Here is a 19388-nt window from a genome sequence, read left to right on the forward strand (position 1 = left end):
GGGAGGGATGAGAGGAAGAGAGAAGGGAGAAGGGAGAACCAGATGCAGTAGCCAGGAGGTCAAAGGACTGAAAGGGAATGGTGGCTGACCAAAATATATGGGTTATATAGGGAAGAGACTCTGGGGGAAGAGCAGCCCAGGCCTGGGTTGGAGAGTTCAGAGTAAAAGGTAGAGTAAGCCAGTCATACCCTGCAACAGGCAGGGACTGAGGGATGCTGGGAAAACTGGCAGTTAGGCTCAGCTTTGATATGTTAAATAGGCACCTTAGTGTTTGTCAAGGGTTTCACACTTAACATTTATGACGCTGAATTAATTTCTTTTTTTTTTTTTTTTTTGGTTTTTCGAGACAGGGTTTCTCTGTGTAGCTTTGCCTTTCCTGGAACTCGCTTTGGAGACCAGGCTGGCCTCGAACTCACAGAGATCCACCTGCTTCTGCCTCCCGAGTGCTGGAATTAAAGGCAATGAACACAGGGTGTATAGGTATGAGGGGGGTGTATGCATGTGACACATGCACTTGAGTGTATGCTGCACATCTCCCTGAGGTCACGTTCCGAGGCCAGAGCTATTGCTGTCTCCCACCGTTGCTCTTCTCCTTGTTTCCTGGAGACAGCATCTCACTGAGACAGTAGTTCACTGTTTCAGCCAGAAGAAAGCCCCCTATGTGTGGGCTGTCTGCCTCCCAGTGCATCTAGGGTTACATGCTCCGCTTTACCATGGGCTCTGGGGTCCAAACGCAGGACTTTGCGCTTTCAGATCCGTAACTCTCATCCACCGAGCTTCGCTCTCAGCCTAGACAGCTATTGCTTAACTGTTCAGTTTTTGACCAGACACTCAGAGCAGGATCAACAGAATGGAAGTAGAAAGGGGGAGAGAGCTAGGATAAAGGAAAGGTGAGACACAGACAGATAGGGAGGGTGGAGCCAGAGTGAGACAGAAACAGGGAAAGAGAAATTTGAGTTTACAGGAGGGAATGTACCTGAGACAGCTTGAGAAGAGCAGAGCAAAGCCAAGAGAGATGGAGGAAGAGAGGGAGACAGAGATGGACACAAAGACAGAGACCGAGATCTGGGTCCTGAAAGTCAGAGTCACCTCCACAATTGCTCTGGCTGTGTCCTCTGAGCTTTCAATAAACAACTTCACAAAGTCAAGTGCTGAACAAGGTAGAAATTAGCAACTCTAGCAGTGCAGGGACACTCAGTGAGGTATTGTGTGTGGAATTGTCACAGAAATAATGACCTCCAAGTTCCCGTCTCTGTCACTCTAATCGTCCAAACCTACCCGAGAAATGCTAAATAAGCCCAGAGCACCAGGTTCAGTTTCTTTCTTAAGTAAACAAATCAGTTATCCATACAATATTAAATTTCATGTATATTATCCATAAAATGCTTTGCTTCCCCGGACCCCGGAATAGAAGTTTCTGAAATTAAACAGGATGACATAAAGTTATTATCAGATTTGCCATAAATGGATGTCTTACTATGCTATATATTTCACCATTTATAAATGCACTTGGCCACACACACCATAGTTCCTGCAACAGCAGATTCAGTGTTGATTCTCAAAATAGAGGCGTTCCTGTAAGTTTTATTATTTGTCATTATCTAGTGTAATTTCCCCCTTCTCAATGTTCAGTCACTTGCTAGAAAAGGGAAGTGACTGAATTCTTTATCCGTTTGCTAATTTAAGCTTGAGGGTGAATGTGTGTGCTAGACATGCAGTACAGGGTTTCAGTTAGACTCAGGAAGGATCAGGACCACGTCTCCACGTCTCTGCAGCTAAACCAGGGTCTGATTCTTAGGCTTTCACTGAGAACACTGGTGATTAAGAGAAACCACAGGTAGTGAAGAGCAGAGAGGAGACTGTGCTCCCTGCAATACAGGCTGGGGATGGAGGTGCACTCTGCTATATAAGAGTGCATTCCAATAGGAGGTTGGGCTGAGAAAGCCTGGAGTTTCCATAGGGCTGGGCTGTGTACCCAGAAGTTGTGGGCAATCCCACATGCCAGGTAAGGAAATGGAACCATTGTTCCTGAGTTCATGCTTAGTGTCCCTGTTCTACAACAGCTTTTCAGCTGGGAGTAAGTCACAAACCATTGCCATTTTGCAGTTGAGATTTCTTGGTCTGGTACCCATAGCAACTGACTGACCAAGAAGTACACAGGTTCATAGTAATGACGAGGAATGTATCCACCTTTTCCAGTAGAAGGAACTGGGGGAAAGTCTCAGGATTGTTACCTGGAATTCCAGCCATGATTCCTTCCAGCCCTCCCCGACTGCAAATAAACTTGGGAGATGCTAGGGGGTGTAGGAAGCGAGATGCTAAAGGAAAGGGAGACTCCTCTGAGCAGCTTCCATGATGTTATCACACATGGTGGAGCAGACTTTGCAGCACTGTGCTGTTTTGGAGTCTCTCATGCTCCTGTAAGCCCTCATCCATGCTCTCAAAGTAAGCCCAAGAAATGCAGTGGTTTACCAAGCAGGACTTTGCTGGAATCATTACTTTGGATTGTGTCTAGTACCCTATAAATAAACAAATGTATTTACATATCCCCAGGAAAAGTTAATGCAACAATCCATTACTCAATAATGCCAGTAAACGTGAGTTGTAAATTTCTACTGCATGTCTGTGAGGGCCCCATACTTCTCTTTCTGAGGTCATTCTTCCTGGAGAAAGTGGAATGATTAGCCTTCAAAAGAATACATCCAAGTTTGCCATCCTGGAGAGTACAGCAACTACCTAAAAGTTTATTTCCATAAATGTCATACCTGTCATATGTAACAGGGTTATTGGACAGAATACTGCAAGATGATAACATTGAGTTATTTACATTCATTTGTTAGTGTTTTAAAATTTATCTGCTACATTTTTTTCTTTAGTAATGTTAACATTATTTTAACTTAAAATTACAATTGCTTAGAAAGGTGATGACATGAAATTATCCTTTAAAATGATCTTTTTGAAGAGACAAAGCTTTTGTGTAATATTTTGTTCATGGTCTGACAAATAAAGCTTGCCTGGAAATCAGAGGATTGAGCTAGCCACTAGTTAACCATAGAGGTCTGGAGGTCTGGAGGTCTGTACAGACAGGAGACAGGAAGTGATAAGGAAGGGCAGAGAGAGGATCTCCACTCTTGACATGAGAATTCTGGGAGGTAAGAAGTCTCTGTGGCTGCTCCTCTGCTTCTCTGATCGTTCAGCTTTTACCCTGATATCTGACTCCTGGTTTTTATTGATAAGACTAATTAGGATCATGCTTCACAGAGCCTCTTGACTAGAGGGGCCATGATGGGTTAGGAGCAGTTAGGAGATGGGCAGCTTAATGAAGCCTGTCTGGAACAAAGAGCCTTCCTTTCAGATCCAGGGGGCTGCACCAGGGGACAGAACCACTATGCACAGCAGGATTGGGGGTGGGCAATCAGTTAACCACACCAAAGGAGGTTTCTGGCTCTAGGTTTCCAGAGAGGTGTGTAAGCTTCATAAAATGTGATGTCCATGCCAAGGGGCATGGAGGCAGCCGTAGGTAGGACCATAAACTCGCTCCACTGCAGCAATGAAGAGGAGCTGCAAGACTGAAGCACAGCACACTTTCTTCAACTCCATCCCAGAGGAGGGGGAGGAAGAGAGAGAGAGAGAGAGAGAGAGAGAGAGAGAGAGAGAGAGAGAGAGAGAGAGAGAGAGAGAGAGAGAGCGCACTGGTTTCTAAGAGAGGAGACAGGCAGCTAGAGGATCTATAAATCAACAAACATCACAACTCTTCAATATAAATTTCATCTGCAGTCAAATAGCTGCTTCAGTGCATTTAGGAAATGTTCTGATTATTCCTAGATATTAGAACTTAGGAAATGGTGGCACATGTCTTTTATTTTCTCCTTTTTTTCATCCTTAGCTGTTGTTCCTGAGAGACAGAATCTTCTAGTTTCCACATATCACACACAGAAACACCCAACACTGTAATAACTGCCAAACTTTAGCGCTCTAACAAGCCAAACATGGCACCAGCAGGCCCCAACCCCCACCCTTTGTTACACCACTGGACTCCCTTCCTGGTCACTTCCTCATTTCTGAGGCTAACCACCAAAGTCGAGCTATCAAAATTCCTTATTTGGCTGCACTGACCCACATAACCAATCAGGACTTAGCAACTCTTCCTAGAAGGGACTTTCTCTTTTTCTCCCTATCACCTGCCTTTGTTTCTGCCTCATTCAGATTCAACCACCCTGTCTCCATTTTGCTTAATAAAGGATCTCTTTGTGCTGGAAATTGCTGTTTGGGTGTGGTCTGCACCTGATCCAAGGTCTGGAGTGGACTGTTCCACAGTGCAGGGGTCCCTTCATTTTGGTGTCTTAACTCAGATTAACTAATTTATTTCACGCTTTTACACTTTCTGATACTTCTGATCTTCTCATCCAACAGCTGCTGCTTGGTAAATCCTGACCCCTAGCCATCCCAGACATGCCCCGGATTAACAGGTGATGACCACTGAGTATCTGGCATCCCCACTCTGTCCTGTGGGATTGTTGTGCCCAGATCGTGAACCCCAGAGAGACCACCAAAGACGAGCATGCCAGAATGCAAAAGCAAGGTTTAATTCTGGATATCCAAAAGCAATACAAGCCTAGGCAGGGACTTTGTCCAATACATCCAACGCAGTGGAGGCTGGAGGAAGTGCCCACCTATTGTGAGACCAAAATGAGCCATCTTAGAAATAAGACCAAAATGCTTTCACCCTAAAATTAAGGCCTAAGATTTCTCCTTTTGGGAATAGGCCATTAGTTACTGAAACCAGTCAGTTCAGATTCCAGAAACCAGGAAGTGTAAAAGTACAGAGTCACACGATAGTCACGAGGTAATGCCTGCCAGACTATGGAATGTCCTCTCCCTGGTTTCCAGGGTAACTGACCACAGAAATGCCCCCACTTGAGGGCAGCCAATGAGAAATGGTGGCGGGCAATCACTCCCTTAGAAGTAATTTCTAGAAGTCCCTAGAAGCGAGCCAATCAGAATTGTACCCGTACTAGCACCCCTAAATGATGTAACCTTGTGACTTTTCCCTTTAAAAACTGAGCTTGCAGACAGGTGGGCACTTCCTCCAGCCTCCACTGCGTTGGATGTATTGGACGAAGTCCCTGCCTAGGCTTGTATTGCTTTTGGATATCCAGAATTAAACCTTGCTTTTGCATTCCGGCATGCTCGTCTTTGGTGGTCTCTCTGGGGGTCACGATCTGGGCACAACATTATCTGTAAGCTCAGCTTTTAAAGGAAAAAAATCACAAGGTTACATCATTTAGGGATGCTAGTACAGGTACAATTCTGATTGGCTTGCTTCTAGGGGCTTTCTAGAAATCATGGCTTAATCTTAGTTCTAAGGGGGTGGTTGCCTGCCACCATTGCTCATTGGCTGCCCTCAGGTGGGGACATTTTTATGGTCAGTTACCCTGGAAACCAGGGTTGGAACATTCTATAGTCCGGCAGTCATTACCTTGGACTACCTTGTGACTGTGTACTTTTATACTTCCTGGTTTCTGGAATCTGGACTGATTTGTTTCAGTAACTATTTGCCTATTTCTAGAAGGAGAAATCTTAGGTCTTAGTTTTTGGGTGAAAGCATTTTGGTCTTATTTCTAAGATGGCTCACTTTGGTCTCAACTGGATTGGAATGACTGCACCCTCACTATAACATTCATTGCCTTTAGTGGACTCCCTCAAATGGCTGGTAGGCACATTTGGTTCAGATCGTCATGATTGGTGGTTTTCCTTTCACTTTTCATGATCATTCCACTAAAATCTGGTGTCTGTTATTAACCGCCTGAAAATTCTGTCGACAGCTCCCCAGATTTCTTTTTGGACTATTGTGCCCTCTCTTAGAGACAGAGCGTGGGTGATGATGTTAACATTCAGACATCTGCACTGGCCTGCCCTTAGAGCCCTGACAGGATATACCTTAGCTATAGCCACAAGGAGCACTTCCTGCTATATTTCCTTATAAAAGGCGGGCCTTGCCCACCTCCTGTCTCCTTTCTCTTTCCCTTCCTTGTCCACAGGGACAGGTCCCTGCCCTCTTCTCTACCCTTTCTCTCTCCCCTTCTCTTCAATAAACCTCCTATGTGGGCCCTGTGATAGGGTGTGACTCCTTCCCACCATTTTTAAAATACAACAGATGACCCCTCTCTCTATCAGCCAATGGGGACAGACACTGATGCATGACTATGAAAATGGTGTTTTGGTTTGTTTATATTTTTTCTATCACTTCATGGAATTGTTCTTCATGGTATATAGTAATTTCCTTCCCTAAAATATTGGTGTCAAGGAACCAGCCCCTTGTTTGGAAGCACAATGTGCTCTGGAGAGAACAGTATCATCAATAAAAACCAGCTGTACTGAATTACAATAGCTCTACCATCTAATGGCTCTGTAGACTTGGGGGAGGGGCAGGTGGAACTCATCCTAAAGACCCTTCAGTGATTTACTTTTTATTTTTGTTTATATATACTTGCATATGTATGTGCACATGTACACACCCACATGTATGTGGGTGCAGGGAAAGGCCAGAAGATGGTGTCAAATGCCCTGGAACTGGACTGTAGGTGGTTGTGAGCCAGTCCAAGTAGATGTATGGGTGATTTCATGCCACAGTGCATGTGTGAATGTTAAAGGGTAAGATTTTGTGAGGTTGGAACTCTTTCCACTGTAGGTTTTAGAAGTCAAATTCAGGTTCTCAGACTTGTGAGTCAAGAGCCTTTACCTCCAGATCCACCTACCAGGCCTGGATTTGTTGCATGAATCCTAATTGGTATTAATAAAAACCTGGAGCCAGACGTCAAGGTAAATGCTGAAAGATCAGAGTGTGCCACAGCCACCACCTTTTCCCTCACCAACTTTTCAGCCTGAAAGAGACTGAGCTCCTTTCTCCTCCTGCCTTATATTCCTTTCTCTGCCCAGCCATATTACTTCCCGTCTCAGCCTCCCTAGGGCTGGGATTAAAGGCATGTGTGCCTCTCAAGGACTGGGAGTAAGGGCATGAGGTCCCTAGTGCTGGGGTTAAAGGTGTGTGCCATCACTGCCTGGCCTCTGTGGCTAACTAGTGGCTGGCTTTGTCCTCTGATCTTAAAGCACACTTTACTTATTAGAGCATACACAAAATATCATCACACAGACTTATCTTCAGGCTCACTGTCCTCATAGCAGGAAGGTAAATAATACTTGTTCTGAGTAGAATGCAAATCAGGACAAGGCAGGCAGAGTTTTGGATGGAACAAATGCTTATGAGTGGCAGCTGCTACTGCTGCAGACACCAGCAGCAGAAGAATATTTAGAAAGTGCTGCCTCCTCAAGGGATTCATGATCTGACATTCCGGAAATCCTCACAGAGTTGCACAGTTTTTATCAGCACCCTCTCTTCATTGACAGAAACACACAACTAGCACAGACAGCTGCTTCGGAAGTAGAGCACTGGCTTCCAGCTCCCTTGGCTACATCCCAGTCCCAGTCTCACTAACTACAGCTTCATGTTCCCTCCCCACAGCTCCCAGCACTCAGAAGCACAGCAACTTGTTTTCCTTTGTACACATGGGAAGGAATGCATGGTTGTTGATGCCCAAAAACAGCCCCCAGTGGGATTTAGTCATCGTATCCAGATGAGTTAGGGATTGCACCTCAGATTCCAATAGGTGAGTCTATGTGTCAATCTTTAATAAAAGAAAGGACAGGAGGGAGGGAGGGAGGAAAGGATGGATGGACAGAGGGAGGGAGGAAGTCCAGAATATAAGGTGTCCCTGTGCTTGTTGTTTCTCATCTATTTTAACAGAAGTTACATTTTGAATGACAGTGGTTCTATGTAATATCTTGCAGTTTTCTCAAAATACTCAGGTTAGAGGCAATACGTTGAATTGTTTATACACATTGATAAGATCAATGCTTGAGCCAACACTGAAAACATATTATGAGCCTGAGGAAGTCGAGGTTTAAAGGGTTCATATTACTTGTCAAATGTTGCTTAACTAGAAGGGCTAAAGTTCAGTTCAGGTCATTCTCATTCAGAGCCAGAGTGTTTGTGAGAGTTGAGGTGCATGCTTATGCTCACATGAGTGGAGGTTGGAGGGGGGTACCGAATATCTTATTTCATGGCTTGCCAGCTTCTTGTGTGAGATAGGATCTTCTACTGATCCCAAATTTCACCGATTCAGGGATTCAGATGGGGAGGTGGCCATCAAGCCCCAAGAATCTTCTTATCTCCACTTCCCCAGCACTAGGGTTATAGGCAAGAACCTCCACACTCAGCTATTTTTACACAAGCACTGGGTAACCAACATCAAGTACACATGCTTACATACTGAGTCATTTTCCTAGTTCCAGATTTAGTTGGGTTTTTGTTGTTGTTTTGTTTTGTTTTTTTCTCTAGTATACAGTACTCAAACAATGTGGTCACTTATATATGACCTTTTTTTAAAGCATAATTTGCCAATCAAATACTCTGCTGTCTTCCCATTGCCTCAAAGATGAACATCACATGTCTACATCATTTATAGGTTTAATCCAAACTTTGACTCATCTAATTATCTGTTTTTTGATGGAGGCCATTTCACCAAGGCCACTTCAATCTCTCTTGTGGGCACCTGTGATCCACAATTCACTCAGCACTGGAAATGTGTTAAATCAAATCCATCATGTGACAGCATGAATTCCAGAGACTTCACCAAGGGAAGTGTAACTGTAGCAAGTGTTAGGGAAAACATGGCATTTTAGGGATCTCTGTAAATCTCTAATTTCTTTCCATTTAAAAGTGAGAGCTATGTTCAATTCACCTACACTATCAAAGTAATTTCAATAAATGTTTTGCATAAGTTAAAAATTGAAAGAGTACACTTTTTATAGCTTATTGGCTTGAATTTTTTAAAGGATTTATTAGTGCACACTGTATGCTAGATGTGGAGAAATTCATAGAATAATTTATTAGCTCATATATTAATACATATATCAGGATGCCACTATTTGTACAGGTCATCTTTTTAGAAATATGCTCTCTAATGGTTATGCTTGATGCAAGATGGTCTAGAGAACTACAAAGAAAGGAATTTGAAAGTCAGAGATGACATCCAGGAAGGTAAACTGAACTCAGTTGACTTGCATAGTCATGTTACAATTACAGTTTTCAATCATAGTCTCATAAATTACCTGATTATCATTCTGAAAGTAAATTTACTTGACTGTGGTGATAATTACGGGGGCAAGAGAGTGTTGTAGTTGGGACTACTCTTTCTTATACCTGAAACATTTACCTCCTTCTTCAGACCCTGTCTATGTAAAGGTAAGAGGCTCTTTAAATGGACATCATAGCCAGTGTCAGAGCAAATGATAGTGATTATTTTTCATTAACTCTTTGAAGGATGCTCTTCTTTTAATTTTTTTTTTTTTCATGACAGGGATTCTCTGTGTAGCTTTTCTCCTTTCCTGGATCATGCTCTGTAGAACAGGCTGGCCTCGAACTCATAGAGATCCACCTGCCTCTACCTCCTGAGTGCTGGGATTAAAGGCATGTGCCACCACCGCCTGGCTAAGGATGCTATTCTTAATGTAGGAGATATCAGCATAACAACTAAATGTGATGGTCAGTACAACTTTGCTGATTGTTTAAAGTTTTACTAGCATATATTAATGATATAGAATAATGCTTTTCATTATAACATTTTAGTATGTGCACAGGGTGAATTTGATCATATTCACAGCTCCATAGCCCATTCTTGCCCCTCCATCCAATCACACAGATCTTTCTGTTCCCATCTTGTCTACCTTCTACTCTCACATTAAAAAGGGTGGTGAACCAATGTAGTATGTGAGGGGCATGGGCAGAAGGGCTGTTCCCAGGGACATGGAGGAAAGTATCTCCAGAAGGGCTTACATCCCCTGGAAGCCTATCATCTCCTTGGTATAAAGCATACACTGGCTGTATGTCATGGGAAAGTTGCCTGACTTGAAGAGGGCTATGGAACAGCTCACTGTTGCTATATTGCTGTTAGATATACCATCCTGTTAACTCATGAGAAACAGAAGCGGAAAGCCTAATTTTGAAATGTAATTTGTTGGAATAATTATAAAAACATTAAAATTAATCCTTTACTCTCTTTAACTGATTAGCACATTCTACCTCACCTGCCCTGTATAAGTGATTTTTTAAATATACTTAATATGTAATGTCAACTTTATGTTTTATGAAAAAACGATGTTTTGCTTGTGTATTTAAAAATTAGGTAAATAGTATATTGTTGTGCAGTATATGTTTATATGTTTATACTATGCTTATACATCACTTAAAATTTAAGGCTCATTTTAATTTTTGCATTTTTTTGGAGTCTACTGGTTTTAATTGCTACATAAAACTAAAAGTTTCACCATGCATTCTCCAGGTTTTAGTCCCCATATATACATACACTCAGTAAGTAATTTTGTATATGCTCCTTTAGAGACCTGTGTGAGAATTTATATGACATATGTATACACATATTTATATGTCTACAATTGAGACAAAACCCCAGGAAAGGCTTCAGCATTGAATCTACCCCCCCATGCCACTCTAAATCTGCACTCTGATATGATCTATGCATTTATGCCCTTTCTTCTCATGTTTTCTTGAGAATCATGACATGATGACTGAGAATCTAGTGCTCTCCACCCTACAATGACTATTATAAACCTTTTACTTTTCAAGTTTTTGAATCTGTGCGTGTGTGTGTGTGTGTGTGTGTGTGTGTGTGTGAATGCACACACGTGAGCATATGCACTTATGTCTGTACACAGACTGACAAAATGAGATTTATCCCCAGAACCTGTGAAGGATGGAAAAAACTTACTTCTGAAAGCTGTCTTTTCATTTGCATGTGTGTTGTGGCACAAACTATACACACACACACACACACACACACACACACACACACACACATACACGCGCGCGCGCGCGGAGAGAGAGAGAAGTAAGTTTTAGTCAGTTGTCTGTTGTTGTAATAAGTACTACCACAAAGAATAGTTAAAGTAAGAAAAGGTTTACTTCGGCATACGGCATCAGGGGGACAGTGTCCATCACATCGGGGAAGGCATGGCAGCAGCAACAGGAGACTGGCTGGTAAAATTTTATCCATTTACGGGAACTGAGGTGAGACCACAAAGTCTCAAAGCTCAGCTCCATGATGGACCTCCAGCAAGGCTGCATATTCTAAAGGTCCCATAACCTCCCCAAATAGTACCACCAACTGACGACCAAGTGATCTAATATGTGAGCCTATGGGGTACATTTAACATCCAAACAACCAAAATAGAATAAAGAAAGAAAATGATGCAGAATGCCATGAAATTAATCTTATGGTATCTTTTATGCTGTTTCTCTGACTTGCTAAGCTCCCTAACCCCCCCCCTAAAAAAACAAAGTATATTTTGATTGGAAAACCACAGAGCAGGCTAGATGATCCTTGAACTCAAATCTAAATATACATTTACTGTTTTAAGGGGAGTTAATGTTCTTAAGCTAAGAAATTACTAAGCAATTACTGGCTAAGCCAATGAAACACCAATTTGTAATTGCTTGGTTCAATTACATCACACAGATGAAACAAGGTTGTATGTATAGAAAAAAAGTGACTACATTTTGTGGGGCCTGTATGGACTTCTTTCACTATCTGTTTTTAATTGTTCTTAATACCCAGCACAGCAAAGATCTTTTATTTATTAGTGGGGTTCAGGTTGGGGTTCTCCCTTCTTTGTGTGTGTGTGTGTGTGTGTGTGTATGTGTGTGTGTGTGTGTGTACATGTGAATTTATACATGTTTGTAGAGGCCAAGTGACAATTATCAAGTTTCATCAATCCTTTTTGTATTTTGAATCCAGATCTCTTACTGACCTGAAGCTGAAAAAGAAGACTAGATTTGTTAGATGGTGAATTCCAGGGACCCACCTATTTCTACCTGTATAGTGCTATCACACCCTGACTTTGTTTTTAATGGATTTTGGATATTGAACTTAGGTCCTCATGCTTTACTGATGAAGCTATCTCCATAGCTGCAAACACAGGATATTCAGCTAGTAAATTTTGCAAGCCAATCTTAGTTCAGGCTAGTAAACATAACATTAATCAAGTTTCCCAACTACGTTAATCTTCTAGTATAACCCAACTCACATGTCTGAGTCATTGATACTTGCTATACAATATTTTTGTTTAGGGCACATAAATGGGCCTGTGCTCCAGAACAGGCAGCCAATGAATGTTATCACTTCCTGTGATAAGCAGCAGTCTACCAAGTCTCTATCTGTAGGAATGGTGCTTTTCATGCTTATGTCCTAGTGATTGCATAAGATGTTCTGCTGATTGGACAACTTCTGATGAATTACAGGACTGGCTAAATTAAAATAAAAAATAACTGCTTTTGAAATCTTATATTGTGTCAGTAAAAAAGACAAAAAGACCTAATAGGTGGCTCTTCAGCAAAGTGCTAATCTCACAAGCATAAGTTACATTGCTATTGCATTTATATACTTAAGTAAAGCTGGCTATTGTGTCACACACATCACTGGGGACATAGACACATGCAGATTCCTGAGGCTCTCTGGTCACTAAGCTTAGCCTACTTCAAAAGTTACAGGTTAGTGAGACACCTTCTCCAAGAACACAAAGTGGACATCATCTCATGATCAACACCCAATTTTGTTTTGGGAACTGCATTTGCACACACACACACACACACACACACAAATATGTACACACATACATTTAAAAATGGACAAAAAGTTATAGACAAATAAAGAAGGCTGGTGAAATGCAAGGCCTGATCTTCCTGCACAGACACATTCCACAGCACTCCAGCCACCTGAATTTGGGACCTGACTTGAACTTCATCTTGGGTGTCTAATGCTTTTTGAAATGTTCCATGCTATGTAAACTGGGACCTCAAAAACATGAGCACATTTTTTCAAAGTACCAAATAATGAGCTCAAAGAACTCAACAGAATTTTGGCCATTTTTCTTAAGTGATTCTCAGCAACAGCCAGTTAATAACCAGTGGTCCACCCTTCACAGATAAGTAACAGCAGTGTTTATACTTATGCACTGAAGGAAAAGTATTGACTCATGCCTGCCGAGACCAAGTTCTCAGCACAAAGGAGATTTATTTGCCCCAGAGGGACAGAGGTAAGAAATAAGCCACAAACACAGGAGAGAGAGGATGAAGGAGAAGGGGAAGGGGGACAAGGGAAAGGTGGCAAGCAAATTTATCCCTGGGGAAAAGGACTATCTCTGGATAAAGAGGAGACAGACATGGCACATAGGAAAATGGTGGTTTATAAAGATAAAAGGAGAAACCCCCTGTTAGGATGAAATGTTTAATCTTATTTGGCATGATAATTAAGGCAATCAAAGGGGGCTTTTGATTGCTGGACTTCAATACTCTAATTACTGGACCTTGGTAGTCAGCCTCAAAAGGAGGAAGTGACCAAAAAAGGGAATGGACCTGGGGGAATAGTTTAGGAACATAATCTAATGGTTTTTAGCAAGGCAGAGGGAATAAAGGAGAAGGGCAAGATCTGCCAGAGCCAGGCTCACCACTCCTGAGCTGGCCAGAGTCCCTTCATGCACAACAAAGAGAAACAGAGTCCTATGCTCACGGATGTGGTGACTAAATTCTAAGCAACACACTCTTCTGTGTACTAAACCTTATCTTTGTTTCACCACCTTCAAAGGAGCAAAATGGCCAGTGACCTTCTCTGCACATTGACAGCACACATAATCTGCAGAACCCTGCCAAGGACAAGGTCAGGTCCTGACCCTGAAAAGCTTCCCGTGCACAAGGAGGAGATCATTTGTCATTCTCAAGAGCCTGATCGTGGGGCTGACATGTTTAAATTACAGCTGTCTGCTTAACTTTGCAATCATCTTTAGAGTCAGTCGTCATATATTATCTGTGTGCTTGTGTGTTCATGTGTGGGAACCACATGCTCAAATATATTCATATATGTGTGGACAGTGGGGTCCATGTAGAGTACTGTTTCTCAGGAGTCATTCACCTTGCCTTTTGTGATAAGGTCACTCACTCAGATCTGTTGCTTGTCAACTAACCCACAGAGGCCCAGGTACTTCCAAGACTTCACTCCTCCAGATCTTGGATTACAGCTATATATCACCATGATTGGCTTTTTTAACTTGGGTCCTGTGATTTGAGTTCTATTCTTTAGAGTTGGGTAGTGAGCACTTTCCTGACTGAACTATCTCCCCAGGCCCTAAAATTGATGTCTAACTATTCATTTCATCTGGCATATGTCATATAACATTTACCATATAAAGTGGCTCCTAAAGTTAATTGCATAGAAACTATTGTAATTTGTACTGACATTGTCCTTTAAATAATTAATATATATTAAAGAAAATGGAGCATCTCCAAGAAAGGAAAAGGAGCTTGCTGCCACTGTTGCTGCAGAAATGCAGTGTCTCGAACAGGGTGGCTTATGGGCGAGTTCCTTCCCCTTTTGGAACTAAAAATAACAATGAGATTACAGATGACTCAAGTTCTGGTTGGAGGTCCTTGAACAGAACATAGAGAAGGAAAGTGAAACCTGAAGAGTGAAGTATCCTGGCTTTTATCACTGAAAAGTGAGGTCTGATCTTTGCCTCCACCATCCCTTAGGCAGGGCAGGGTGGGGTAGAGGGAGAGTGTGGGAGAGTGCTGCACACAGTGGGCATAGGGAGATGGGCAGAGAGAGACTAAAGAAAGTGGAGTCTCCAAAGCTTCTTTTCTGAGTGGCAAACGCGAGGTTTACTGCCCACAGACAAGCCTCTGAATACATCCGATGTTTTTTATCTTGCTGATCCTTTTCAGCAGTTGAGTGTCTGAGGCCAGCCAGCACAACTGTCTGTGTGAAGATGCTCTATTTGTTTAAGAGCAGGATTCATTCAAAGCTCCTTGAACAGGGGTAGTTCAGAAGAACCCCAGCCTACACTTAGAGCAGGGAATAACCCAGTCTTACAGTTCGACTGCTGTCAGAGTATTAACTGATTATGAACATGAGCTTCTGGGGACGGGACAAAGTAGCTGGGGGGATAGAGAGGTATCACCAACCTGACAACTGGATTGTGTTCCATATCCCAAATATGTGGGGTATGATGGGACCAAAATATGCCATAATGGCCAGGAATAGAAATGGAGTGCATTGTGTGTGGGTATGAGCGGTGTCTTGAGAGTACAAGTAGACAAGGATGTAGGAACATGTGCATGTGAAGGCCCGAGGTCAGCTTCCAACTTATTCCTCAGGCATTCTCTACCATGTTTGCTGAGGCATTGGCTTGGAACTCCTCAGTGGGCATGGCTGGCTGGCTGTGAGCCCCCTGGATATGGCTGTTTCCCCAGTGCTGAGATTATTAGTACAGCAATCCACTCGGCTTCTTTACAGGGGTTTTAAGGGTAAAATTCAGGTCCTCATGTATGCATGGCAAACTCTACTGGCTGAACCTTCTCCCCAGCCCTGTAATAAACTTGCAAGGAAATCATTTAAAACAGACCTGGAGTGAGGAAATTTTAGTGGAGCTATAGACATAATGAAATCTATGAAGTAATGGTTTAACTCCTCACCTCTGGCGACACTGCTGGTGTCTGCAGAGGTCGTTCAGACAGTGAAGCACTCCCCATGCTAGCATGAGGACCTGTGTTTCACCATCTAGAACCCATATTTAAAAAGCTGGATATGGTGATGAACTACTATAACCCCAGTCTGGAGGAAGTGGAGACAGGAAGGTGTCTGTGTCTCACTGGCTAGCCAGCCTAGACTAATGGCAAGCTCCAGTTCTAATGAAAGATTCTGCACCAAAAAATAATGTAAAGAGTAAGTGATGAAGTCATCCAATGGAGACCTCTGGCATCCACCTGTTTATGTACACATGTCCGTACACACACACACACACACACACACACACACACACACACACACACACACAAAGGCACATATAACACACATACAGTTTGGTGGTCTTCAAAGTATGGTCTGTATACCAGCTCCATTATCATTTTCTGACAGCTAATAAGCATCTAGATGAAATGAATTCAGAGGCTCCATCTGACATTGAGAGCCAGAATTTCTCATTTTAAAGCAGAAGAGCCCAGAAATCGGTACTTTGACAAATTTTCGGGAGATTTTAATGTGCTCTTAAAGCTGAGAGCCTTGATTTAGATCCTCTTCATAAGTAAGTTGATACCATTTAGCTTGAATTTAATAAAAGAAGAAACCCAGTGAGATGAGGAATCCGCTGAGCAGTAACAATGGGCCTGGGAGAGATGATTGCATCCAGATCCGAGTGGCTTCTCAGCCTGACGCTTGTCAGCCGACTTCTACATTGCTTACCAACAAGCACCAAGAGTGTCAGCAACCTTGGCAACACACACATGGTTCGCAAAATGTGGCTTCAGTGAGGAAACAGAGGCAAGCAAAGGGGTTGACAGCAAGCAAGGTCATGGTTAAGGACACTTAGCTCCGAGCCTGTGAACCTAAGTTCTATCCCAGAACCCATGTGATAGAAGAGAGAACCAAGTCCCATAAGTAGTGCTCTGACTTACACACGTGCACCACGGTGTGGATGCCCCTGCCCAAACACAACATAAATTAATGCGCCCCTCTACCCCAAAACAAACAAACAAACAACAGTTGAGAAAAAGGAGAGTGCGGAGATTTCTACCTCTACAAACTATCTGAAGAATTGGTTTGTGTGGCAGCAGGCGCTGAGCCCAAAGCTTGTTAGCCACTGCAACAGTTCCCTACTGACCCAGAAGTCATTTGGAGTCTGGTAGCTTGGGTTGTACTAGAGGGTGTACTACCTGTGTGCCTGTTAACATATGTGCCTGTTTACATACCTGTGTGCCTGTTAACATACCTGTGTGCCTGTTAACATACCTGTGTGCCTGTTAACATACCTGTGTGCCTGTTTACATACCTGTGTGCCTATTTACATACCTGTGTGCCTGTTAACATACCTGTGTACCTGTTAACATATGTGCCTGTTAACATACCTGTGTGCCTGTTAACATATGTGCCTGTTAACATATATGCCTGTTAACATATCTGTGTGCCTGTTAACATATGTGCCTGTTAACATACCTGTGTGCCTGTTAACATATATGCCTGTTAACACACCTGTGTGCCTGTTTACATACCTTTGTGTCTGTTTACATACCTGTGTGCCTGTTTACATACCTGTGTGCCTGTTTGTGTGTGCACTGAGGTCCACTGAGGGTATCATTTGTCTGGTACTGTCCCCATTTTTGCAGACAAGGTCCCTCATTTTAACCTGATCTCCAACTTGTTTGTTTAGTGGCTGCTGGTTGAGCTTCAGGGCTCCTCCTGTCTCTGCCTCCCTAGCACTAATATTACAAGTGTGAAAATACACCTGGCCATTTTACCTGGGTTTCAGGGATCAAACTCAGAAGTTCCTGTTTGCAAGGCCAGCAGTATAACTCCTGAGCCGGCTCCCCAGCCCTGCACTGGTGGGCAGCAGGGGCAAACTTTTTAAACCTCTCTAGAGGGCCTGCTCTTGCACTGCCACATTGTTCTAGATCCCACCTTCAAGGTTGTGAATGACCGAACTCCATCTCAGTGCCTGTCTACAGGGAACAAGAGCCCCATCCAGTCTTGTAGTATCCTCCACTGAGACCTGAACGATAGCATCTGGGCAAGAGTCAGATCCTTGGAAGGGGGTTGTAGAGATCCTTTGCCATCCTCTGTCTCAGAGCAGCAAGTCATCAAGCCTTGGAGGAGGTCTCCCAAGCCATCCAAAGCTAAGGCAGAAGAAACCATAAATTTGGCTACCCCTCCTGAGCCCCAGTTGAGACAGAGCACCACCATGGAGCAGGTCGTCGAAAGGCTTATATCTGTAGAGAATGGAGAATTTCTTTTCCCTCTGCAGGTCCTGATCATACTGAACCAGATGGTGTAGCCTGCTTTGAACAAAACCTATGGGGCCTTATGAGGTCAATTTCAGGTCAGTGACTCTTCAGATCCTGACTCCTAGGGAGCACTTCGGGAATCAGTCATGAACCCAGCCAGGGCTTCAGGCAGAACACCCTTCCCAGTTTCCCATAGAGCAGTCTCCAAACCCAGGGAGATGACTCAGTTGGGAAAGGCACTTACTGAGAAGCCTCCTCCTAACTTTTGAGTGTGATCCAGTGGACCACAGGGCAGAAGATAGAAGAGCTGGCGGAAGTTGTCCTCTGCCCTCCACATATACCATGTGATGTACCCCTGCCTCCCCTCATACAAAACAGTTCAATAAATGCTTATGTCCTAAAAAAGAAACTTGATAGCAATGTAGACTCAGGACTCCAGGATCAGAAACTTTGGTGTAGGTGGGCTAGGCATGGGTTGGGTGCACTGAGTAATCTTTTTTGAGAACTTTGGTAGATTGAGGTACATACACATGGGCACGAGAAAGTGAGTGAAGTAGAGGCAAAATTGGTCTCTGAGGGAGTCCATGACTGAGGCTACAAACAGGGTAATTAGTAATAATGGGCTGCAGTTACTGGGGGAGGTGAGTTAGCTATTGTAACAGGAAGGAATGAAGAAGAGCCACAGACAGAGAACCAAAGGCCCGGGAAGCCTGGAGGTGGAGGGGAAGGCTTCCTTTCCACTCTGACATCTTCTTTTTCTCTATCAGTGGAAATTACATAGCAAAGGCTAATTTATTCACTGTTGGCACAGCAGTTAGCAAGGTTGTAATTTTGTTCGGAATAAGATATTGTACATTTATTATTTCATGTATTTAATAGAGCTTGAAATTAACATCATCACTAGAGCGAGACTCACTGATGTTCCCTCCCGTCCCTGGTGGGGAATGTCCTCTGGACAGGGGCAGTAGGGGCCTGCTGCTTTTCAGTCCACTCTGATGCTTCCATGCTAGCTCTGCGACAGAGTCAGAAGCACTGGGTTTTGAGGGTCATTGTTGTTGTTAATGGCACTTGTGCGCCAAGGTCTGTGATGCCCAGTTTTCAGTCTAGGAGTTTATTTTGCTGGATGTGAAGTTTGCTTAGGAAAGCAACCATGTCAGCTGGCCTCATCAGTGTCAAGCAAAAGAATCAAATTCTCCATCCAGAAATCTCTCTGTGCTCCAATATTGTGAGCCTGAGAACAGGACCCTGTTCTGTTGGAGAGAAAAGGCCAGACATTTAGCAGCAGGTCTTCAGCTCTCTAAGGATTGTTTCTCCACAAGAGAAATGTTGGGACTTCTTTGAGATTCTCTGCTCTTCTACATAGAATGGGAAAGATGAAACCTAATGCAATCCTTAGTTCTGGGAGTTGAACACTGAAAGTACAAGAAGAGTCGGGGTGCTGCAGAGATAGATTAGTGTGTTAAGTAATGGTCGTGCAATCATAAAAATA

The sequence above is a fragment of the Peromyscus maniculatus genome, chromosome 11 (assembly GCF_049852395.1).
Source record: "Peromyscus maniculatus bairdii isolate BWxNUB_F1_BW_parent chromosome 11, HU_Pman_BW_mat_3.1, whole genome shotgun sequence".
Taxonomy (NCBI): domain Eukaryota; kingdom Metazoa; phylum Chordata; class Mammalia; order Rodentia; family Cricetidae; genus Peromyscus; species Peromyscus maniculatus.